The sequence below is a fragment of the Canis lupus genome, chromosome 24 (genome assembly GCF_048164855.1).
Source record: "Canis lupus baileyi chromosome 24, mCanLup2.hap1, whole genome shotgun sequence".
Classification (NCBI taxonomy): domain Eukaryota; kingdom Metazoa; phylum Chordata; class Mammalia; order Carnivora; family Canidae; genus Canis; species Canis lupus.
Window position 1 is genome coordinate 7,816,828 of NC_132861.1, and position 12,545 is coordinate 7,829,372.

Sequence of the window (12,545 nt, forward strand, 5' to 3'; positions counted from 1 at the left end):
AATAGAATCTATGGAGACAAGTTATAATCCAATTTTCAAAAGCCCAGGACTAAAAGGATCTTGAAATCATTAAGAAAAAAAGTGACTTGTTCCATACAAGGAGACGCCATATTATCATCAGCTCATTTCTTAGCAAAAACCTTGCAGGGGAGATCCCTGGGTGGTTCAACAGTTTAGCAGCTGCCTTTGGCCCAGGACACGATCTTGGAGTCCTGGGATCAAGTCCCGTGTTGGGCTCCCAGCATGGAGCCTGCTTCTCCCTCCTCCTGTGTCTCTGCCTCTCTCTCTCTCTCTCTCTCTCTCTCATAAATAAATTTTTAAAAAATTAAAAAAAGAAAACCTTGCAGGGCAGAAGGGAGTGGGGTTATATGATAAAAGTGCTATAAGAAAAAAAAAACCCTGCCAATCAAGAATACTATACTTAGCAAAACTGGCTTCAAAAGTGAAGGAAACATATTTTCTCAGACTACTTACACCACAAAAAAGCTGAGGAAGATCATCATCCCCAGACCTGCTTTACAAGAAATGTAAAAAAGAAATTCTTCAAACTGAAGTGAAAGGAAGCTAGACAGCAACATGAAAACATATGAAAATATAAAACTCACTGGTAAATTTAAGTACTTAGACAAGTACAGAATTTTTAACACTATAATGATGGTGTGTAAATCACTTTTAATTCTAGTAAAAAAGTTAAAGGACAAAAATATTAAGAATAACTATGAATATAACTATTTATTAATGGATACATGGTATAAAAAGAAGTGAATTGTGACATCAATAGCAAAGTGTTAAAAAGGTAAAAGTGTAGAGGTTTTGTATATGATTCAAGTTAATGTATTATCAGGTTAAAATAAAAAATTATAACTATAAAAAGTTTTCAATAAGCCTCATAGTAACAACGAAGAAAATACTTGTAGAAGACACTCAAGAGAAAAAGAGAATGGAATCAAAGACATTATTACAAGAAAATTAACAAATCGTGAGGAAGATAGCAAAGAGTAAAACAAAGACAAAAAATTATAAGGCAAAAAGAAAACAATTAACAAAATGGCAATAATAAGTCCTTACCTATCAACAATTACTTTAAATATAAACAGATTAAACTAGAGATACCTGGGTGGCTTAGCAGTTGAGCGTCTGCCTTTGTTTGGCTCAGGGAGTGATCCTGGAGTCCTGGGATCGAGTCCCACATGGGGCTTCCTGCATGGAGGCTGCTTCTCCCTCTGCCTATGTCTCTGCCTCTCTCTGTGTCTCTCATGAATAAATAAATAAAATCTTTAAAAATATATAAAAAAACAGATTAAACTAAATTAAAGAATACAAAACAAATGAAGCTGACAACATAGTAATAGGACAGTTGTATATATAAAACAATATTAAAAGGACAGTTTAAAATGAAAATTGCTACATTAAAAATAACTCAGGTAAACAGCCTAACTTCACACCACAAGGAACTAAAAAAAAAAAAAAATAAGCCCAACATTTGTAGAAAGAAGAAAATTATAAAGATTAAGGAGGAAATAAATGCAATACAGAATAGAAAAATTAACGAAAGCAAGAGTTGGTTGTTTGAAAAGATAAGCAAGTCTATGGCCATACCACCATAGTATGAATTTTGTCTGAAAAGATAAGCAAAATGGACAAACCTTTAGCTTAAATAACTAAGAAGAAAAAAAGAGAACACTCAACTAAATAAATCTAGAAACAAAAGAAGAGACATTACAACTGATGCCACAAAAATATAAAGGATCATAAGAGACTATTATGAACAATTACATGCCAGATTTGAAAAACCTAAGAGAAATGGATAAATTCATAGAAACACACAAACCTACCAAGACCAAATCATGAAGAAATAGAAAATCTGAACAAACCAGTAATGAATAAGGAGATTGAATTTCAAACCAGGTGACTTAATTGATGAGCTCTATCAAGTGTTTAAAAAAGAATTAACATGAATCCCTTCTAAATTCTTGCAAAAATATTGAAGAAGAGGAAGGCTTCCATATTAATTCTATAAAGCCAGAATAAAGGCTTTATTTAGGCTTCTACTAAGCCAAGAAAACTACATGAAAAAGAAAACTACAAAACTATATCCCAAATATATAGTAATGCAAAAGTTCTCAACACATACTAAAACCAAATTCAACAGCACATTAAAAAGATCCTGGAGGGGCACTTGGATCTCTCTGTAAGTTAAGCATCCAACTTTTTATTTCTGCTTAGGTCATGATCTCAGGGTCGGGGATCAAGCCCTATGTTAGGCTCTGAGCTGGGCATGGAGCCTGCTTACAATTTTGTTTCTCTTCCTCTGCCCCCTTCCCATGCACATGTGCTCTCTCTCTAAAATACAAACAAACAAAAAGATCCTGTAGTACGACTAAGTGGAATTTACTCCTCGTATGTAAGGATGGTTCAACATACACAAATCAATTAATGCAATATACTACATTAACAGAATGAAGGATAAAAAGATCACATGCATTTTACAAAATTTAACAAACTTCTATGGTAAAAACCCTCAACAAACTAGATATAGAGGAATATACTTCAACATAATAAAAGTCCTACATAAAAAGCAAACAGCTTACATCACATTCAATGGTGAAAACTGAAAGCTTTTCCTCTAATGATCTTAGACATTGGACATGGACATGGACAATGCAAGGATGCCCATTCTTTCCACTTACATTTAATATAGAACTAGAAATCCTAGCCAGAGAATTATTCAAGCAAAGAAATCAAAAGCATCAAAATTGGAAAAGAAGAATTAAAATAATCTCTGTTTTCAAGTAAAGTGATCATATATGTTGAAAAGCCTCAAGACTCAACTAAAAACCTTGGAACTAACTATTCAGTGAAATTGCAGTATACAAAATCAACATACAAAAACTAATTTGTTTCCTACACTCTAACAATTAAACTATCTGAAAAGGAAATTAAGAAAACAATCCCATTTACAATAGCTTCAAAAAGAATAAAATTCTTAGGAAAAAATTAATCAACATTGTAAAAGGCTTTTACACTGAAAACTACACAACAGTAATGAAAAAAATGTAAAAGATACAACTAAATGGAAAAACATTTCATGTTCACAAAATGGAAGAGTTAACATTGTTAAAATGTCCATACTACTCATTGTGATCTATAGATTTAGTGTAATCCTATCAAAATCCCAGTGGCATTTTTTTTCCACAGAAATAGAAAAAAATATATATATATATCCTGCAATTCAAATGAAATCACAAATATTCCAAATAGCCAAAGGAATCTTGAGCCAAGAAGAACAAAACTGGAGGCATCACCTTTCCTGATTTCAAAATATACTACAAAGATACAGTATTAAATCACTATGGTACTGCTATAAAAACAGACATATAGAATGATGGAAAAGAGTAGAATCTAGAAATAAACCCACACATGTATGGTCAACTGATCTTTGATAAGGGTGCCAAGAATAAACAATAGGAAAATGATGGTGTCTTCAACAAACTATGTTGGGAAACATATCCACCTACAAAAAGAAGAAGAAGAAGAAAGAAGAAAGAAGAAAGAAGAAGAAGAAGAAGAAGAAGAAGAAGAAAAAGAAAAAAGAAAGAAAGAAGAAAGTGAAAGAAAGAAAGAAAGAAAGAAAGAAAGAAAGAAAGAAAGAAAGAAAGAAAGAAACTGCACCCATACAAAAATCATCTCAAAGTGGATTAAAGATTTAAATATAATACCTGAATCTTTTAAACTCCTGGAAGAAAACTTGGAGGGAAAACTTCAGGACACTGATCTAGGTAATGATTTTTTTTTTTAAAGATTTTACTTATTTATTTGGGGGAGAGAGAGAGCGAGAGCGAGAGAGAGAGAGAGAGAGAGAGAGAGAGAGAAGGAGGGAAAGAAGGAGGGGTCGGGGCGGAGGGAGGAGCTGACTTCCCGCTGAGCAGGGAGCCTGATGTGTGGCTCTATCCCAGGATCCTAGGATTATGACCTGAGCCATGCAGGCGCCCCTAAGCAATGAATGATTTCTTGAATATGACACCCAATGCACAACGCACAAATAACAAATGCAAAAACAGACAAGTGGAACTGCATCAAATTGGAAAGCTTCAAACTAAAAAGCGCAGCAAAGGAAACAATCAACAGTAAAAAAGGTAACCAATGGAATGGGAGAAAATATTTGCAAACCACTTGTCTAAGTGGTTAATATCCAAAATATATAAAGAACTTCAACTCAATAGCAAAAAAACCCCAAACAACTTGATTTAAAGATGCACAAGTTCTTGAGTAGATAATTCTCCAAAGAAGACATACAAATGGACGATAGGTATATTAAAAGATGTTCAACATCATTAACCATGTGGGAAATGCAAATTGAAATCACCATGAAGTATAACCTCATACCTGTTATTAATTTATTATGAAAACAAAACAACAAAAAGATATTAAGTGCTAGGGAGGTTGTGGAGAAATTGGAACTCTTGTACAGTATTGGTGGGAACATAAAATCATGCGCCTGCTATGTTAAATATTATGGCACATCCTCAAAAATTAAAAATAAAACTACCCTTTGATCTCATCCCATTTCTAGTTATATATCTAAAAGAATTGAAATCATGATCTCTCAGAAATATTTGTACTCTCACATTTGCTGCAGCATTATACACAATAGCCAAGATAGAGAAACAGACTAAATGTCCACCAACAGATGATGGATAAATAAAATGTGATATATACATACACGTACATACATACATAATAATTATTATTCAGCCTTAAGAAAGCGGGGAATCCTGTCATTTGTGACAATGCTTATATATTGTGAAAGTATGATGCTAATTGAAATTAGCCAGTCACAGAAGGACAAATATTACATAATACCACTTATATGTGATATCTAAGATATTCCAACTCAATAGAAACAGAGACTGGAATGGTGACTGTCAGGAAAAGGAAAATGGGGAGTTGCTTTTTAATGACTCTAAAGTTTTAATTATACAAGTTGTGTATGTTCTGGAGATCTGCTGTACAACACTGTACCTATAGTTAACAATACTGTATTATACACTTAAAATTTTGTTCGGAGTATAGATCTTATGTTAAGTGCTCTTACCACAATTCAAAAAAGAAAAAAAGAAAAAGAAAAGAAAGAAAGAAGGAAAAATAAAAGAAAAAAAGAAGAAAAGAAAAGAAATTCTTAATTCTGGTATCCTAGGGCATGGGTGTTAGTCTTAAATTCCTTAAGTTTCTTCTCCCAAGAGGCCTTGGGGGTGGTTATGCAGAGGGAACCCCGGCAGAGTTGTCTAGGTGAAATGCCAATGATGTCTGCTTCCCCATTTCAGAATAGCAGCTTTGTTTCCCAACCCTACTTTAGGTAATAAACCAGGATCAAGGTTCTCCTGGTCATTCTCCCTGCTTTGAAGGTAAGCAATCATATTTGCAGCTCTGTGCATCCCCCTCTGATGATGTGCCTCTGATCTCCCACCTGTGAAACAGAAATAATAATATCTCTCTATTAAGCTGTGTATGTAAGAATACCAGAGCCTCTGTTCTCGGAGTGAGGCATGTCTCCACAGGCTTAACTGTTAGTAGATTGGCAGGGCACACAGACCCTGAACTCAACTCAACTTAATAAATGGAGTCATTGACCATGTCCCTTGTCTGAGAAGATATATATATCTTCTTGTTATATATCTTGTTAAGATATATATATCTTCTTGTTAAATCCTTGAATAAAAGGATTCATTATATATATATATATATATATATATATATATATATATATATATATATTACCTGAATTATAGGTATTCACACATACACATGTGTGTGTGTGTGTGTGTGTATTCTGGGCAAAGAAAATCAAATCAGTGTCTGGTGCGAGGGATGTGTAAAATGTGCCTGATAGCATCTCAGTAGGAAGAACGTTACTCATTACTCATTGTGACAAACCATCTTCTCACTGGGAGGTGATAATGTAGCTGTTATTACTTTTTATAATTTGGCCAAGAGATTTTTATTCAAGGATTTAACAAATTCAAAATAATGGAGCATACTAATAGACTGAATTGTACATGCAGTCAATACAATCTTACTCAGAGAACTTGCATTATGTTTTTTGACATTAGGTGATATATTGAAGTAATGAAATTTTTAGTCCTTGATTTTCAATTTCAAAATATCGTTATTTTGCATTTGTGAGATTCTGTACTCACTTAGCAGAATCTCAGAATTATAAAAGAATTTTATGAATGCTAAACCCTTGCTGGTACAATTTAAATTCAAATAAAAATACATGGGATCATTTTTATTTAACAAACTGGCCATAACCAAAAGTTTCGTTTTCTATTTTTCTCCAATATTTACTGTTCTAACCTTGCACAAACCCAGAAATGAGAAGAGATGTACATTTAAACTTTAACCTCCGTTATAACAGGCAGTAAGGCTGTGAAAAACCTCTTTTGTGTATGTGTAGTAGGGAGGGGAAGGGTATTTATAGGTTTGTTGAAAATACATACTAAAAAAGAAAAATGGAAATCATACACAAAACCAGAATAATAATGTGAGCATTTGTTTAGTCAGGAACTTTAAATTTAGCACCATCACTAATAAATACTTAACTAACACACAGACACATGCACCTTTTAAATGTTTTTATTTTGGTTTAAATTGAAACCAAAATGTTAAGTACTTTAAAATGGAAACAATTCTCCCTTAAAAAGCTTTACATCTTCTCAGTAGAAAATGCTGTTTTCTCTGTGAACACATTTAACTCTTCAAAGCATTTTCAATCTATGCAATTTTATTTTATTTCTACCACCCTCCGTCAAATAAGTGAAACAATATTATCAGCCACAATTGGCCCTTCATGTGACTGAGGCAGGTAAAGAGAGAGAGGAGGGAGTAAACACATTTATTGAGGCACTGGAGTTTTTATAGCTACATATTGAAATGACATTTAATCTTCAAAACTAGCCTGTAAAGTACATATCATTTTTCTAGTTTTCAGCTAGGGAATCCCAAGCCCAGAAATCTTAAATGATTTGCTCAATATCACACAGCCAGCGGATGCTCCAACCAAGATTTAAAACCCAGGTCAGGCTAATTGTAAAATCTACTATTCCAAGCTGTCTATATTGAATGTTGAATTACAGATTACCAAAAGGGTCCAATTGCCTAGTTGAAAAGACTTAAAAGAATTCAGGCTTCCTGAATCTTAGTGCCATGCAGAGGTCGGAAAAATAAAAATGTTTAGGCAAAGATGATATGTCTCAGACTTACACTATAATAACTGTCAAGTACAAAAGAAACTTAGTTGTGATTGTGAAAGTTTATGGAGCTTCGAGGGGTTTCATGTTTGAGTCCTAAAGAATGAGTGAGCGAGACTGGTCAAAAGTTATGGGAGAACTATTACAACTTCAGTTCCCCTTATTTCTACAACAAAGTTTCACAAATTTTGGTGTACATCAGAATTGTCTAGGGAGCTTGCTAAAAATACAGATGCTGCAAAACAGCTTGTAGAAATTCAGTCTCAAGTAGCATTTCCTGAATGGTCATCTGAAGAGCCAGAATATGATGTGGGAAGAGAGGGTTCCATGAACAAGTAACTGAGGGAAATGGTGATTTGTGCAAATCCCACAAGTTGACTTTAAACCCAAAGGAGCTTAAAATTTGTGCAATCACAGGACAGAAAGGAGATGGGACCACCACAGCAGGGAAGGATCCCAGAGGCTTTAACATCTTAGAGCTGTGGAGAGAAGGAAAACCTGTGACCGACAAGCTAAAACAAGATCCGAAGCCAATAGAAATTGAATTGTGCATCAGACTGAAAGCCAGAGGCAGAAATGAAGGCTGTTTTGAGTGATGGAGAGAAGGGAGGAGGTAACCACAAGGCATAGGAAGCTGAATACTTCGGGCTCTTAATCCAGAAAATGGATTTCATGTGCTTTGAATGTGTGGGCATGCTGCATCTAGCGAGTGTAGTAGACAGTCGGTAGGGTCACCTGTGTTTTACTCTTCAGACACTCCACAGATTTCTTCAAGGTCTGGCTCAATGTTCTTTCTTGGGAAGCTTTCCCTGAATATCCTGACTGCCCTTCCCCAGGCATCCTCTCTCTTTTTTGAACTGTCTTTACTCTCAACTTTTCCAATTTTTTCTGTCTTATTTGATTAGACATTGTCTGTTATTGGATAAAAGTATTCTATGTATCATTTTTTTTTTGGCAGATATACTCTAAGTTTTTTGTGGGTAGAAATCATATCCTTTATTCAGTTGTCAAGTGCCATGTTATAAATCACCTCAAAATTTAGTGACTTAAAGCACCAACTATGTTGTTTCACATGGTTCTGTGGATTGACTGGGTATTGTGTTTTTAGCTTTTGTTTGTTTATTTTCTCTTGGAGATGTGGGATTTATCACAGGACCAAAATGTCCACACTAATCTATCTGTCAGTTTCATTTTCAGACAAGGATCCTAAGAGGGTTGAGGAAAACTTCTTCCTCCCTTACAGGAAGGAGTATTGAGCCTGAGGGAAGGGAGATTGACTTTGATTCTGGTTGGGGTCCATGTTTTCATTTTATAGCTCTCCCGGGGTGCCAAGCAGTTTCCTAGGGGGATCTTTGTTCTCTTCCATGGAGGCCTTCTTACATTATGGCAGCTAGATTCTAGAAGTTCCAAGAAGCCAAAGCTGAAGTTGGAGATCTCCTGCAGATCATCCATGGAAGTTATGCAGAATCATTTTTGCCACATTTTATTTATCAGAGTCACAGGATCAGCCCAGAATCAAGGGGAGAGGAAATATACTCTTTCTCTTGAGAAGTTAGAAAGGTCACAGGCAGAGGAGACTGTGGAACGGGGGAGGCTCAGACCCCATGTCAATCATTCAGATGAAAGCGTATCAAAGGGTATAGTGGTTAAAGACATGGCCTTTGGAGTCAGTCAGGTGTTCAAATCTCCACCACTGCCAGATAGCTGAATTTATTTAGTGTCTCTGAGCTTGATGTAGACAATATTGGGGCTCATAACTGACAGTCAAAAAGAATTCTTGAGACATCTTTGGTGCAAAAAAGGTGGTTTTAATAAAGTACAGGGACAGGACAGAGCTGTACTGGGGGTGTGACTGGTGACTGATTATATACTTTCAATTTGGGAGGGGGTTGGGGACAGAGTAAATCTCTAAGGAATTTTGGAAGCAAGGTTTCCAGGACCTTTAGGGGGCTAGCTGTTGTTAGCTGAAAGTCATTTATTACTGCCTAATAAAACCCTAGTCATGAGACCCTTCGGATTTGCATCAGTGGGCCATATGCTTGGGGGATAATTGCTAACATGTATCTTGCAGGGTAGAGATAAAGGAAGTTTCCAAAGGAATTTTTATATGTTAAAGTAGACTTACAGGATCCTGGAGGTCAGGCTAAGGCTGTCTTTTGCCCTTAACAAAGTGTCAACATCAAGGCAGCTGAGCTCCCAAAAGAAGGTCACTACCCGTTTCAAGGACTTGTCAGTGGGCTATAGGCAGTAAGGAAATTCAATTTTTCTTCTTATGCTTTCATTTCCTACATCAAGCTTAAGTTTTCTCATCTGTAAAATGAAGCTTGTTGTGAGGGTTTAATATGACAAGCACAGTGCTTGACACATACTCCACGTTTAACATGTGGTGGCTACTCTCATAGTGGAGTCATAGAGGATCCTCCTACAGGAAAGATAAAAGCTTCTACTGCAAAAAAACTTTAATCATTACAGACACATTATTCATTCCTTTGGCTAATAGGTTTGATGGTACTTAGAAGTCAAATTGGCTTGACTATTTACTTAAGGGTATGTTCATTCTTGGGTCTGAGAAGTGTTCCCATTTTTTTTAAGACTTTATTTATTTATTCATGAGAGACACAGAGAGAGGCAGAAACACAGGTAGAGAGAGAAGCAGGCTCTCTGTGTGGAGCCTGTGGTGGGACTTGATTCCAGCACCCTGGGATCACCACCTAAGTCAAAGGCAGACACTAAATCACTGAACCACCCAGGCGTCCCTTTTTCTTTTTTTTATCTTTTCTTTTTCTTTCTTTTTTTTTTAGTGTACTCATTTTGAAAATACAAAAAAACCCCGGTGGCTTGACCAACGGTCAATTCTAACAGAAGGGGAGAGAACATAAAGATGCTAAGCATCCTTCTCAGAAGTCGGGGCACCAGTGAAGGGAGAAATAGAGAGGCTGGGCACTGAAGACACATTAATCTCCCCGAACAATTACAGTGATGAAGAAATAAGCATTGGGTGACCGGTCTGCCATCTAATTTAAAATAGTGCAGCAGAAACGCCCTTAGCAAATGTTAAAGAAATTTGAAATTTTATTGCTTTCTATTTATTTTCAGACATGATGTGGAATGAAAAGAATTGTTGCCAAAATCTGAGAATCTCTGACCTTTAGTTTCTGCCCGAGCACTTCTCACGTAAAGAGAACACACACCCGCTCGGTGAATAGAAACTCTCCTCTAAGCCTAAAATTTCATTCCTACATTCAGTTGAGTAAAAATAATCCTTGTGATGATCATAAAATTAATATAATCTCTCAGGAAATCTGTCATTGTTAAAACTGGAAATGAACCAATGAAGAAAAGGTGAAGAGAGACCCTCCTGGCTAAATTGTCTGAAACCCTCTGCAACAATGGAGAATAATAAAATACAATTAAGACTGAAAGTGACCTAAGGCTTTAAGTATCAGAGTACTTAATGGGACATGAAGACCACATAAAGGTCAGCAGCTCAGAAGTGACCCCCTGGTTATAGCACGTAGGTTAAAAAAGGTTCCAAACCTCTCAAATTGTAGGTAACTTCTCATTTGTAAGATGTAAATTGTTGCTCGATTTGCATTAAAATGAAATAGGATTTTTCTACTACTAGGCTGACAAAGATGACTACAAGATAACAGTTAATATTGGGAAGGGTGTGGGGGGAGACAGCTCACACTTCTGAGAAGTAATTAGCCCAGGATCTTTGAAGTAGCTCAGCAAGTTCACATATACAGCAATTTACCCTTTTTAAAAAATGATCTTGAAGAAAAGACTTAAACTTTGAAAAAAATAAGATACATGCCCCCCAAATTTCATTACAGCAACATAGATCAAAGAGCAAGGATTTTATATTGAAAAGGTGAGGCCACGGCAACTGTAAAATTTTAGAACAGTCTAAATAGCAGTAGGAGAATGGCTTAATTACAGCACACCCCAGGAAGAAAATATGCTGCCACTTAAAACTAGGTTTTAAAAGTAAAGCAGAAAGAAAATTACTCTTTTCATTAAGTACCCTGAAATAAAACATGTGGAAGATGGAGAGGCATGAAGGTAAGTTGGCACAGAGCATGTGGATCCTACTCTAAGAACTTCCGGGTAAGGAGACTTAGTTCCAAAGAGGTGTAGTGGAGACAGTGTGGATCAGAGCCTACCCCACGGGCAATAATGGGGTGCAGGGGCTCTTGAGGTGCTGGTGGGTTTGAGGTGTGGTAAAGAGGGTGGGCTTTGGACAGCAGTGTGACTAAGAGGGGTGCTATAAGCAAAGCCTCTAGCTAGGACTGTTGTCCAGCATCTCCTCCCCAAGGGGACCATGACGTATGAAGTCTCCCTCCAAGCCAGCTATGAACGCTGTAATGAATAGCTATTCCTGTCGGCAAGTCTGCTGGCTAACGCCCACTGAGAGGCATCACACTGAATAGAAATCTGATCATCCCATTTTTGTTTTTCATTCATTAAAAATGGTTTAATGGCATCTTAAGTAAAGGTCAACAGATTTCATAAGAAGACTCTAGGCTTCCTGATGGTGCAGTTTATTCTGTAATATTAGCACTGTTCTCAGAATATCCAATGAGTGTTGAATATTGATCACGAGATGCCAAACATCATTATCATCAACATGTTAAGCTGCTCTTTCCCACTGCCTATTAGGAAACCTTGGATTTAAATAATAGGGTGTTGTCTGCGACCAGTTCTACACATGTGTGTAGAAACACAGTGAAATGAAAATTCATGTACACAGCATTTTTACCACAATGCCTTCAAGACTAATGAACATGTCACCTGGATTTTATGATGAAAAGATGAGGCCACTGCAACATAAACAAACATCTCTCTTCTGAAGGGCATGGGCTGGAAGGCAGCTTTCAATATAACATATACCAATTGCACACATTCCCTGAAAAAAAAACTCTGGAGCATCCCTCAGTTAAATATGCATAAAATAATGGCTTAAAATGTTCATTTTCATATGTTAGCTTACATCCTACAAATAATGATGTTATGAGAGTCAGAGTATATCTTAATATCTAGTAAAGCTCAAGTCCCTTTGGAAGTAAGTATGGGGTAAATTTTAAATGGGAAATGCTATAGTCAAATATTATCTTTGCAGTCTCCATACAGCTCCAAAGTTGTCCTCAGTTTTGCCCCAAACCTCTTTCATGGCTGAACAACGGGTTCGTTCGGTAGTCAACAGCAATTTATTGAGGGCCTGTTATGTACCAGGCACTGAGGAGTTGATGGTGAATAGGATCCACATAGTCCCCAGCTTCCTCTAGATTACTT

General features: G+C 36.3%; 1 long non-coding RNA gene across 4 annotated transcripts in view; it reads right to left on the reverse strand.

Annotated features, from left to right (window-relative positions):
• The window catches only part of LOC140615700 (uncharacterized), a 141,037-nt gene that overhangs the window by 52,706 nt on the left and 75,786 nt on the right, over positions 1-12,545 (reverse strand). The gene's annotated exons all lie outside the window — the stretch shown is intronic.